Genomic DNA, 11957 nt, shown 5'->3' with positions numbered 1-11957 from the left:
ATAAACTCTACATAAATCGGTTCAGTTGAACTTGAAATATTGTGTACGCCAGTTTGAAAAAATAAATAGTCTTACTAGATCACTAAAATGACCTTTTTAGGGTATATTCTTGATCGCCCAAACATCAGAAATATGAAGAAAAAATATTTTGTTTTTTTTTTTTTCAAATTTCTAGACTAGAATACTGCCTTAAAGAGAATGGTCGATCATCTACCAACTTCGTCGATTCACTATTCGATTTTTCTTTAATGCTTGATGATAGATGTTCTTATCTACCTCACCAATGGTCGCGCCCATAACAATTAAAGCTAATGAGAGACAAACTCAAGTTAATAATGGTTAAATGTGTCACCATGTTGAGCCCCTTACGTTCGGTTTTTCTCGCACAATCTTCGTCGAAAGCATCACTTCTATCGTTCTACCAAAACACATAATCTTAGAAACGAACAGAAACAGTTTAGCGAACAAGAACGAAACAATACAGAGAAACCAATGGCTACTTCCAATGTGTCACGCCAATTGCTCGGATGAATGAGATCCATCGCCAGGATTTTTGAGAAAATCAAAAGAAAGCAAGGAAATGAGTTCAATTTGTTTCATTTATTTCTTTTTGTTTTGTTTTGTGGTTTTTGCATCAGGACGTGAAACGAAACTGCAGTAAGTAAAACAGCCAATTATTTTTAATTTTTTATTTCGACTTTTTGCGGTCATGATTTTGCTTAGTCTAAAAAGAAAATTATATCGATAGTGTATGTGTGTATTTTTGGAAGACAGCGAACGGGAAAGTAAACGGGAAGGGGGAGGTAATTCTCTAGAATCACTACGACTAGTTTTTGTTTTTGTTTGTACCGCGGAGACTTGGCACCAATTCAATTTGCGTCCAATATTATAAGGTTAGTTTGGTTCCGACATATTGTGAATTTTCGTATTGCTCTGGTGCTTCCCTATACACTTTACACTTGATCCAGAGGTGCATCGCTTTTCACCGTCACCATGTGTATACAGTCCACACACACATACATACACATTCACTATGTCACTATGTGTGGGATTTTTATTGGTTCATTTGGAATCCAGAAATTTTGTTTGATTTTTTTTTCTCGTGCACAGCTACGATGGCATTTGGGGGGAAATCGGTCGGAATGGAGGATTGATAGTTCACAGACAAACACCGAAGGGAAGATGCTCAACTGGACTCAGCTCAGTACGGATCGATGCTTTGCCATACATCGGCAGAATCCCATACATCCGTTCTTGTAACATGTGAATTGGCAGCACAAGTTCGGATCTACGGGTTCCCGCAAATGAGAACTGCCATAACACTGGTTTAACGCGTGATAGTTGGGTGTAATTGCTGCCAGATTGTGGGGAAGGATCAGGATTTGTTTGTCTTTCCAACGGATCAATTTGAGTGGATGGGAAAAGGAGAGATGACTACACATATGCATATAATGGGTTGATCTTACCAAAATGACAAATGCTCAGAAATAACCTAATAATCCATAGTTGATCGATGGGTCCACCGAGACACAAACGATGATGGAGGCTGCAAAGAAGGAGATACATTGATATAATTAGAGTTGTGCGTTTGCGTTTAGTTAGATAATATAATTGAGATGCAAACGGGAGATGGTGAAAATTCAAACAACAGCTGATCTACTCCATATGCATTGCTATTTGAATGCAAATTTTGAAGTGTGCGTTGGGGTGCAGCAAATGTTGGTCGCTATCGTAGTTGGTTCTTGAGATCGGATGGGGGGCGAAAAAATAGGACAGACACATCTGAACCGTCGTTATTCTATTGTCTGGTGGCTTCAGGGAAATCGAGAAAAAGCGTGGCACAGGAACGAAAACGAGCAATGATAGTCTCGCTACCGTAACGATGTGTTGGTGTCGAGTTGTCAAAATTTTGCTTCTTCATTGCCACTAGACACTCTACTGCACATGCTCACTAATGACAACAGAACTGATCCTGCACAATAATTGGAATAAATGCCATCGGACGGCCAGAACAAAGAAATTCATATTTTATAGTTTTTTCCTGTGCACGATTGAACGAACTGTCTGCACTGTCTCTCACAAACTATTTTTCCACACTAATATTGATCCGTTTTTGACAATATTATCGATACAAAGTAACGAAAAGTTCCATAGAAGATTCATACCACGATTTGCAAGGAAAACTTTCTGATCACAAAATACAGATTCGATTTATTTCCGCGTTCAAACGCTAGGCTACACCTAAACATACTCGAGATTCAACATCGAACTTGACGATTTTCACACATTTTCGGGGCACTCCGAAGCTTCAAACTGTAGACATTTCCACGCACCACGGTCTGAGCACATCCTTTATTCGGCTGACAATCCGTGGACAGGGTCAGAAAGGCTGCCGAAAATTTTCACACGACTGATGTTCATCGTCACATGCAAACGCATGAGAACCACTCGGAGATATGCGGACCGAGAGCCACACAGACACAGCAGTTCGAGTCGTCAGATTTTTGCACGATGCTGATAGTCCATTTTTCCATCTCAAGAACTAGAAAATCTGCTTTCCATCGGAGAGTTGGCAGAAGAATTCTGTTGTGAACTACAAAGTAATTCTTACCGAGGGCTCCATTGTAACACAATCGATCCTCCCTGCTGCTACTGCTGCTGCTCCTGGAGCGAATCAATTATCGCCTAGTTTTCCTTATCGTCCAAGGAAGTCCGTTTTCCCGACTGTCGTCGCCGCTGGCCGCCTGGAGAAAAAACCCTTTCCATCGCAGCGAAGCGCTCTCCCGGTTCTGTGAAAAAGTGGCTCTTTGCAACAACGCGCGACCTCCTGGCGAAAAACTCGGGAGCCCAACAAGGAGCAACCGTTGATGTTGAAACTTGGGAGCGTATGTGAGAGACAGAAAGGCAGAGAGAGTGTCAAATGCTAACGGTGTGCGTGTCTGTATCCGCACAATTGAGAGTGTGAGAAACATTCCATGATGGGCGTCTGCGCGCCGAGACCTTTCGGAAAAGCGCTCATAGTTGCGAAAAATCAGGACCGATTCACTCCAACGGGACAGTGTGCTCTCACAGGAAAGGCTATTTCGGGTGAGTATAAGTATGCTACTGACGGGATGATATATTCCATGATCTGGCGTGGCATGGAAATGTCTGTGTGTCCTTATTTTCCTTTGTGAGATCGGGGAGAAAATTGAACGTTCCCACGAGGAAAATAGGAGAGTGTTGAAGTTGGCAGGAGAGAATCGTGAGAACACATTGTACATTTATTGGTCCTGTGTGTGATTGCCAGTAAACATGTGATATGTCGAGACGAAAACCGTTGGAAAATTCCGATTAACATTAACCAGATGCATGGAGGGGTACTTTTTTTTTCTCTTTCAGGAGCCACCTAATGCAAATTGTCCAAGGAGGGCATTGAAAAGATTTTTTTTTCCTGAATTTAATGGATCACTATATCTTTCTATAACGATTTCTAACAATTTTTTGATGGTAATTTTTTTGAAAGTTTGTCTTTCGAAACATAATTGATACTTTATTCAAAATATGCTTCACCGGAAGCCACAACCTTGGCCTTTCAGGTAATATCTCTCTTTGGATAAAAATAAACAATAAAACTTCCAGCAAATAGCGTTTTTCCGGTACACAAATCGATATTTTCAAAGCCATCAAAATATTAGTAGTCGAATGGACTGTACCACGTTCTACGTATTTTACAGTACCATTTTATTATGCTCAATTTCCAGCTCCATTTTCTATTTCTATAGAGTTTTCCTAAACCTAACGTATGTAATATGTTAGGGTACCAATGAAAGTTGTCATCTCGAATTTCAAGAAAATTTCCACATTAAAAATGTTCACCACCTGTAAAGAACACCCTAGGCTTGATTGTTTCCCATACAATCATGGGCACCCTAGTATATACTTTTTTAAATAACGTTCCGAAAAATTCTGTCCCCTTTTTCAAATGAGACGCAAATTACTGATGGACCACATGGAGTGATGATGAATCTCCAAAAGTGAGAGACAATACTCATAATACTGACATGAGCTATGAAATGAGTTATATCGCTACAGTAAATTTCATATTTAACTAGCTGACCCGGCAAACTTCGTCCCTCCCAAAATTTGTTTTTGTTATCAAAATTTGTTTGTTATCAAAACCTTCAAACATTCACGTTTTTTTTACTATGAGCAAGTTCATGGGTCCAATCGCAGAGCTGTTCATTGATTGATCTTCTAATCGACCCCGTTTAATTTTGTATGGCAGCTCCCCCTTAAAGAGGGGGATGGAGTGTCTAACCACCGTAAAAACATTCATTGCACCCTTAAACCACTGCATGCCAAATTTGATTTCATTTGCTTGATTAATTCTCGAGTTATGCAGAACTTTGTGTTTCATTTGTATGGCAACCCCACCCTCAGAGAGAGAGGAGGAGTGTCTAAACACCGTAAAAACATATATTGCATCCTAAAACCTCAATATGCCTAATTTGGTTTCATTTGCTTGATTAATTCGCGAGTAATGCAGAAATTTGTGTTTCATTTGTACGACAGCCTCCTCCCCCCCTAAGAGAGGGGGGTAAAGTGTCTAACCCCCATAGAAACATTTATTGCACCCTTGAGAAAATATTTGATTTAAAACTGTGCAAAAAAGGGTGTGAAGCGAGTTTAAACGTTACGATAGATTTCTTTAGTGTTTTCATTGCATCACAACGATCACATATAAGGTTGGAGGAAAATAAATCTATTATTTTCTTGGTAAATGACTGTAATGATCGATATCTCCCGTAATATCGATCATAGAATTTCAAGTTTATGCTCGTTTCGAAGGTGAAGTTTAACATTACAAAAATCTTTTGCTATTTTTTGTTTGTTTGATTCAGTTGTGAGTTACAGGGAGTTAATACTGGAAGTCAATTGTAATTGATTTTTTTAAAAGTTTTTATTTTTTTTAATTTTTTTAGTGCGATATGCTAAATTAAAAACCCTACTGTCAAAAACTAGATCGCTTGCGATTGACCAAAAACGGCCAGTTTTGAACAGCAGAAGGGGTTTTGTGCATATCTGTAGTGTCTCGCCAGAAACTCCGGGAGCTTAGTTTTTATGCATCCACCATACAGTCCGGACCTGGCACAAGGCGTTTACCACCTTTTTCCCACATTGCAAAACTTCCTGAGTGATAAGAAATTGGGGTTAAGAGAAGATTATGGAAAACGATTACTAGAGTTTTTGGCCGATAAGGACCAAGGCTTCTATGAGAAAGGCATTAGGTAGCTACCATTAGAAAGGCAATAAATGTCACAACTAAACAGTGCATATTTGACCAAAATCGCACAATTCGAAGCATATTGAATAATGTTTGAATTTCACGCTAAAATAATGGATTTACTTTTCCCCAACTTAATATTAGTTGAGAACTTAAAGGTCTGTGGAGGCTATAGGCTCTGGCCTAGAACTGGCCAAATATTTCATATTTTGCCAAAATATTTCGTTTTTTTATCTGTTTCTAAGATTGTTATTTGTGTCTATTTCTACCAGTCTGGAAAAGTATTACTTTAAGATTCGAATACCTGGTGGACGTAAATATCGGTATCATGACAAAAATGTAAAAAGTTAAAACAGGTAATGGTCGATAGCATTCGTTTTGGCCTCAGTAAAATTGAACTTGATATTTTGAGGCATTAGAATCGAACTCTCTTCTCTCTATTCCGATTTTGACGTTTGTCCTTCAGTTCTAAAAATGACGTTTAAATAATTGTATCTACGTTTGAATATTTTGCTTGCCCGACGAGAAAATTCAAGCTTCTCGCACACGAAGTTGGAAAAAATGTCAAATGCGGCTAATTTAACTGTGACGAACTTGATTACCGTTTATCGACATTCATGTAGTCTGGATCAGTGGAAAATCAGGAGCCGGAAGCTACAGCGATACCATGGCTGAGACTCATTTGAATCGTTTTAGGAGTTTTTGCATCGTCCCACTCGTATTTGTTTCCATTTGGGCGTCGATAAATAGCTTACACTTCACCTGTACGGACCAAGCTGAAAATCCTCACGCTAAGTAAGTGTTATGAGGTTGGATTGCGCGGAACGCGTTCACGAACGGTATGGACGACATTATGCAGCCGTACTGACCACGTATGTCCCTCTCTGGGTATATCTTCCACATCAGTTGTTTCTTTGTACCGTTACAGTGTACGGAACACGAATCGTTCATTGATAGAAAGCGGTTTGAGCGGCTTGTAGATCTGATTCGCTGTTTTCCCGCACCTAAATAACGCTACAGTTGCCGGACGTTTCTTGAGCAGACCGAACTTCATCGTTGTTAGCGAAACTTGGTGAGAATGGAAGAGAGACATCACAATTTTTTTTCGCTTCAAGTTTCTCTGCTGCGATTTTGCATGCAGAATTCATGTCTTCCCCGAATGAAAGTAGTGCAAAAGCAACTTAAAAAAAACAATTTATTGCATTAAATTTTTCACTGAAAATTTTTCCAAAATTACACCGTGTCCAGAAGATTCTATACACTTTTGAACCTCGCGGAATTGTTGAAGCAGCAGCGCATAAACTACCCTTGTGTTGGTGTAATCATGCGCTATGTTTACACAATCAATTAATGGATCTGTTCGATTATTATCATTCAGTGTTCATTATTTAAGAACACGATAAAATAGTTTTATGCTGTAATGTTCAGAAAGTTCGTGAGTGAGTGCAACCAGGTGCTATTTTCATAAGTTTGAAAAACCTAGAACTGAGTGTGATTTTATTCATCACTCCTATACTCGCCTTCTCCTGTACTACGTTCTGTGTACCCGTGGCCGTGTGGTTATTTTTGGGATGGAAAGGCTGGTGTTCGGGTTCGATTCCGGTTCTGGCCGGGGGATTTTTTCGCCAAAGAAATTTACTTCGACTTGCATTGTGGTCACGCATATTCTAGAGCTTGCCCCACAGAATACATACAAGGGGTGTTATTTGGCTTAAGAAATCTCAACTAAGTATTAATAAATGACGCTAGTTAATGCATACGTTGAGACGGCATAAGTTCCACAGGGAAAGTTAACGCCATCCAAGAAGATACTCGCGCAGAGGTCTGTGAGTCTGAGAAATCAATAATTCGTAAATTTCTCAGAAAACATCAACACTACGACTTTGTGATTCTCTCTAGCTTCGTCATTCGTCGTTCGTCATCGTTTAGCGTATCGTATGAGTTGGTACGAAGGGGACATTCTTACTAAGCGAACGTGCAAGGATCCAATCGTTCATTGATTCATCTTCTAAATTACCGTTCAAAATTACCTTTTACTATAAATTTCCTAGCACTCCTAGATAGAAGAAGACATAGGAGCGCGTTTTATCACATTAGAATCCATTTCCACTCTCGAACAAAAATCAATTTCGTTAGCGCAAACATCAAATGGACTAACAAAGTTTGTCACTATGTAATTGTAGAACATATGCAAATTTGAATTTTCCTAATTTTCCCATTTTCCTTCAGAGTTTTCCGAAAATTTTCAATTGTCATGTTTGGTTTGGTTGGTTACTGGGCTCCCTCTCCATTTCAGAGGAGAGAGGGATGTCATATAATCATAGAAACATTTCTCACATCCCAAATTTGGCTTCATTTGCTTGATAGGTTATGTAGAAGTTTGTGTTTCTTTTGTATGGTAGCTTCCCCTTAGAGAGGAAGAAGGATTGTCAAACCACCATATAAACAATTATAGCCCCCTAAATTCTCCATATGTCAAATTTGTTTCCATTTGATTGATTAGTTCATGAGTTATGCAGATTTTTTTTTCATTTGTATGGCGGCCCTCTAATTAGAGAGGAGGGAAGTGGTATGTAACCACCATAGAAACATTTATTGCACCCTAAAACCTCTGTTCGCACTCGACTCGACCGCTCCGGAATGACGTCATCGTTGCACGCATTGAGCGCATGCGCGGTACATGCATCATCGACATCACCGTGCACCGACGAACCAATAATCATCGCTAACGTCACCCGTTCACAACCATATAAAAAGAGGTGGTGGTCGAGAGCTTGTTCTAGAGGCGAATGAACTTCAAAGTTTAAAGCCTCTTAAAAACAAAGAAAGAAAGAAGAAGAGCTTGTTCATTAAGTTTTTACGCGTTATACACACAACATCGTTAAATAAAACCTAGGAGAAAAGTACCAGTGTTTTTTGACTTCCATTCCGCACTCTTGCCTTCCGAGCAAACCTTCGCACCATCGATATCTGGCTAGTAGACTGCTGTGGAAACCATTGCCTGCCTTCTTCAAGGCGGAAGAAGAGTTTTATTTCCACACAGTTTAAACGTTCTTTCCGCTTTACGGTCCACTGCCTTGGTGCTGAAGAACGTGCCAACATATGGTCCTTCGAACCGGATATCGAACCAGAGTGTTTATGCGAATTGGTTATCCGGTCAGAGTGTTGCGAACGGAAGTTTGTTAGGGAAAAATAATTCGGGAATCGCGTACCGAGTGAAAAAAGAAAAAAGTTGAGAATACCAAGAACGCGTCACACACCGAAAGCCGACCGAGTTTCGCATAAAGACGGCACCACACCGACGTAGAAGGAAGTAGACGATCCCAGAGTATCTTTATGCTACCAGCGCCAGCAGATCCGGGAGAAAGTGGATTTAATTAACCGTCATCGGGAAGAAGCCGACGATGAGCCGCAGAAGATCAACCCATCATTGTTAAAAGTGTTCGCGAAGAAACTGGAGCTCCATTATACGGAGTTCACAGACATTCATCACGAAATACAAGCATTGACCGTTTCACCTGACATCGAGGAGGAAGAAGAAAAATTAGATGAATTTGGCACGCTTCACACGAACACATTCGCTTTGTTGGAGCAACTCACCGAAATACTTTCCTGCCATGAATTTCAGAACAGGAGATTCAAATCAAACTGTGATTGTTCAACAACCAATAAGAGCATCTGTGCCAACTTTCGACGGCAGAGTGGAGAACTGGCCGAAGTTCCGCACGATGTTTAAGGATATTTTCGCTCGCAGTGGAGATTCCGATGCCGTTAAACTGCACCATCTCGACAAGGCTCTAACAGACGATGCAGCGGGTTGGATTACAGCAAAGATGATTGTGGACAACAACTCCCAGCAAACATGGCAGCAGCTCATCGACCAGTACGAAAATCCGAGAGTGATCGTCGACACACATATCGACGGATTGCTTGATTTGAAGCCGATTACCAGCAGCGCGCCACATTACCGACCCTGAAAGACCCTGTAGCTTTTCTTCGAAGCGAATGTCAGATATTGGAAAGATTCCAAAACCGACATCAGGCTACACCGAAAGAGACACAATTCAAGCCGTTCGTGAGTTCTAAGCAGTCGAATCAGAAATTATACATAACAGCTGAATCCTGCCTTTTATGCGAAGAAACTCATCGCCATTTCGAGTGTCCAGAATTACACAAGCTATCTCCGACTCAGCGTTATGAGAAGGTAAAAACTTGAAAATCTGCTTCAACTGTCTCCGTCCAGGACATCGCATACTTGACTGCTCATCCCGAAAGACATGCTCTCGAAAGCCAGCGAAAGCACCACACATTATTACACCAGAAGCCATCGTATACAGAGAACCAGATGGAAGAACAATACCATTCCCATTCGGTTATCCCAGAGGAACCCCATGAATTCCAGTCAATCACCAATACCGTCGTTTCCTGCAGTTGTCACAGGGCTGCTAGAACAGTGATGCTCATGACTGCTATAGTACAAATCAAGGATAAAGGGTGTGTCACATCAAATTGCATCACGGAAAAAACGCTGTAGAAATTTAATTTTTAGGAGTTATATCTTCAGCTTTCGCTTATAATCAGATAAGAGTGTATAGATCACGTTGACCATGCTTCACGGTCAATTTTTCGTAAATTTGGAAAAATGTCGTCGAACGAAAAAGAGCGTCGTGAATTAATCCTGTGCACTCATTTCGAGAATCCGGAGTTGTCACATCGGGACATCGGTAAGATGCTGGGAATCGTCCAATCCACGGTCAGCAGAGTACTAAAACGATACTTCGAGAACCTAACCATCGACCGGAAGGTGAAGAACGGCAAAAATGGATGCTCCGTCAGTGAAAAAGATCACAAGCGCGTAGTTAAGCAGTTTAGACGTGATCCGAGAAGTTCTGTCCGGGATGTCGCCAATAAGCTGAATTTGTCAAGTTCATTCGTCCAGCGGACCATGCAGCGGGAGGGCCTGCGTACTTACAAGGTTCAGATGGCTCCAAACCGCGACGAAAGGCAAAACATGGTGGGGAAGACGCGAGCCCGGAAGCTGTACACCGATATGCTGACGATGCCGCATTGCCTGGTAATGGACGACGAAACCTACGTCAAAGCGGACTTTCGTCAGCTGCCGGGCCTGTTGTTCTTCTCCGCAGAGGACAAATTCAGCGTTCCGGAGGAGATTCGCAAGCAGAAACTATCCAAGTTTGCCAAAAAGTACATGGTGTGGCAAGCGATCTGCTCTTGCGGAAAGCGGAGCGCCCCCTTCGTGATGACCGGCACGGTAAACGGGCAGGTTTACCTTAAGGAGTGCCTACAGAAGCGCTTACTACCACTATTGAAGCAGCACGAGGGCCCGACCATCTTCTGACCGGATCTCGCTTCGTGCCACTATTCAAAGGACGTGTTGAAGTGGTACGAAGCCAACGGGGTCACCTTCGTGCCAAAGGAAATGAACCCGCCCAACGCGCCGGAGCTTCGCACAATAGAGAAATATTGGGCGATTATGAAGAAGGCCCTCTGGAAGAACCCAAAAGTTGTCAAATCGGAGGCGGACTTCAAGAGAAAATGGATTTCTGTTCAAAAAAAAAACTACAACCTGACGTTGTACAGAACCTTATGGACGGGGTAAAGAGGAAGGTGCGAGCATACGGGCTTGGGCTCGAAGTATGAATAAAAGAAAATGCCAAAAGTTGTTTAATAGTTTTTATTTTACTGTCTAAAATTTTCAAAAGGATCGGTCTACTGGGCGAATTTCTACAGCGTTTATTCCGTGATGCAATTTGATGTGACACACCCTTTAATCGTGAACGCACAACACCTTGCCGAGTTTTACTGGATAGTGGACCGCAAGTAAACTTAATTCGCAAAGATTTAGTTGACCGTTTGTTTGTCACTCGGCGGCCAGCACGTGTGCCCGTTGCAGGAATCGGCCAGCACGTGTGCCCGTTGCATATACACACATGTGAAAGAATTGCATTTGCGGAAGAATTGTAAACTGTAAACTATAAACTAATCGGTGACTTATGGTTATTTTTTTCAGTAACAGTTTAGGGTTTTTTTAATAATATATGAGCAAATCAAGTTTTTGTTAACCATGTTTTAACAAAAATATTAGAAATATGAAAACTTGAAATTCCAGAACATTTTATATCTGGCAACTACCTAGAAAGTCGTTATACATTCTTCTCTTCGAAGAAAGACCCAAAAAACACGCGTCAACTCTATGAAATGTGAAAAATATGTTTGTCTCGAGTGTGCAGTTATGGTATGTTCTGATACTTACACCAATGAAATCTAAATCGATAAATACGTTTTTATGTTATTTCATAGCTCTTCATACTTTCATACTTATATTCAGTTGCATGCTTTCAATTGAAAACAGGAAAAAAAGGCAAATTTCGTTATTTGTGTTGGCGTATCAAAAATTACTCTGTTTAGAGGAGGCTGAATCAGATGACTATTAAAAGTGAATGAAGATGAAGAAAACATATTTTCTGGAGTTTTTTTTTCGTTCAATTATACCCTCTTCTTCAAATAAATATCAATAAAACCTAAAAATGTACAATAGCAATTTTACAGAGAAGTTCAACTTGTCTGTGACACCGTGCGCGAGTATACGTGTTATGATATTGCACGGGAGTGCAGAAGGGTTAACGAACCATTAGGAGGTACCGTGAGACTCCTTCGTCAGAGAACGAAT

The 11957-nt window shown here is 40.9% G+C and overlaps 1 long non-coding RNA gene across 1 annotated transcript in view; it reads right to left on the bottom strand.

Annotated features, from left to right (window-relative positions):
- Positions 1-628: 628 nt before the first annotated feature.
- Positions 629-11957, bottom strand: part of LOC129779472 (uncharacterized) — a 146402-nt gene continuing 135073 nt past the window's right edge. The window contains exon 3 of the long non-coding RNA XR_008743672.1: positions 629-1546. This is a non-coding gene — a long non-coding RNA (uncharacterized LOC129779472). The remainder of the gene's footprint in view (positions 1547-11957) is intronic.

Source organism: Toxorhynchites rutilus, chromosome 3, assembly GCF_029784135.1.
Source record: "Toxorhynchites rutilus septentrionalis strain SRP chromosome 3, ASM2978413v1, whole genome shotgun sequence".
In the NCBI taxonomy this organism is placed as follows: Eukaryota; Metazoa; Arthropoda; class Insecta; order Diptera; family Culicidae; genus Toxorhynchites; species Toxorhynchites rutilus.
Note: the sequence above shows the minus strand (reverse complement) of the source record. Positions and strands in the feature narration are given on the sequence as shown.